Raw genomic sequence first — 1,781 nt, 5'->3', positions numbered from 1 at the left:
GAACTAAGTGGGTTGCAACTCGTGAATAGACGTAGTATTCCAACTTGTTTGACTTTCCTTTACCTAGTAAAGGATAACTAAACAGAACAACCATTAATTCTCAATTAATCTTGAAAGCATTCCAACAATAATAGAGATTCCAACTAATCAACTCCCAGTCAAGGCTTTTATTTATATTATTTAATTTCATCAATTTGAATTTCCTGTTTACTCAACTCATTCCTTTGAAAACTTCTGGTTAATAAAATAGCACACTTTTCTGCAACTCGTTGGGAGACGACCTGGGATTCATACTCCCAGTAATTTAAAATTTAATTCTCTGTGACACCTTTCTAAATTGATGACCGGATTTCTGGCAAGTTAAGAACTATACTTGCAACGTGAATATTTTAACAATTTTTAATTTGCCAATTTCTGCACCCCATCAATTTTTGGCGCCGTTGCCGGGGAATTGCAATAGAGTGCTAAAGTTATTAATTAGAATTTATTTATTTGCATTTTATTTTATTTTGCTACTATGAGCTACATGTTTCTTTCGTCAAATGACGCGTTCACTTCCTGATCCGCGCTTGCTAATATTCGATCCTGAAATTGAAAGGACTATTTCACGAATAAGGCGAGATCAGCGTCGGTTAGTCCGCTCTGAGGGCGGATCTAAAAGTGAACTTGAGGAAGAAACCAACCCCCGTTCTACTGATTCGGTTGTTTTACGTGCAGAAGACATGGCAGCTAGGAGAGTTACCATCCAGGAGGAAGGAGCTCCTGATTTTACGATGCAACCATTTCAAGCGCATCATCCAACGGTAGCTACAGTTTTGAAATAAAGACCGCACTGCTAAATTTGATGCCCAAGTTTCATGGCCTACCTGCGCAAGAGCCTATCAAGCACCTGAGAGATTTCCACGCAGCCTGTTCTACTGTCAGGCGAGATGGTACAGATGAAACTTCGATTCTGCTAAAAGCTTTTCCGTTTTCTCTTGAGGGAAAAGCAAGGGAGTGGTACTACACTCAACCTCTAGCAAATGTATCCAACTGGGATACACTCAAAAAAGAGTTTTTGGAGAAATTCTTTCCATCTGAAGTTACTGATAAGCTGAGGAAAGACATTTCCACAATTGTTCAGGATGACAATGAAACTCTCTTTGAATACTGGGAGCGCTTCAATAATCTTCTGGAAGCATGCCCCCACCACATGATTGACAAGATAGTGTTACTTAGCTATATCACACAGGGCATAAGGCCCCAAGATAAGACCACATTGGAAAGTGCTAGCAATGGGTCTATGAAGAAGTACAAGACCACTGATGAGGCTTGGCAATTGATCAGCGACTTGGCTGAATCTACTAGGAACCACAGACAGAAGCAAGGCCGTTCAAAAGCCGTTGCAGAAGTATCCTCTAGCAGAGAGACTACTACTCTAACTCAGAGTATTTGTGAAATGACCAACTTGCTGAAGCAAATGCAATTGAATCAATAGCAAGTTCAGCAAGTTCAACCTCCTTCGCCACAGCAAACCCAACAATTAGTTCTACAGAGAATTTGTGGAATCTGTGCTGATTATAACCATTACACTGATGAATGTCTGCAGCTCCAACAAGAAGACAACATGGTGGCATCCACTCATAACTTCTATGACCGCCCCAACCAAGGGTACAATCAAAGTGGAAATAACAACCATGGATGGCAGGACAATTCTAACCAGAATTGGAGAGACAACAATAACAGAGGAGGCAGAGATAATCAGGGAAATCAGAGGTGGAATAATAACAACAACAAGCAGC

General features: G+C 40.6%; 1 non-coding gene across 1 annotated transcript; it reads right to left on the bottom strand.

Moving 5' to 3' along the window:
* Positions 1 to 1,090: 1,090 nt before the first annotated feature.
* LOC148550691 (small nucleolar RNA R71) lies at positions 1,091 to 1,194 on the bottom strand. The gene has a single exon (XR_015893914.1). It is a non-coding gene; the product is annotated as a small nucleolar RNA R71 (small nucleolar RNA).
* Positions 1,195 to 1,781: the final 587 nt, after the last annotated feature.

Source organism: Arachis ipaensis, chromosome B7 (assembly GCF_059453495.1).
Source record: "Arachis ipaensis isolate K30076 ecotype BB chromosome B7, ASM5945349v1, whole genome shotgun sequence".
NCBI lineage: Eukaryota > Viridiplantae > Streptophyta > Magnoliopsida > Fabales > Fabaceae > Arachis > Arachis ipaensis.
Note: the sequence above shows the minus strand (reverse complement) of the source record. Positions and strands in the feature narration are given on the sequence as shown.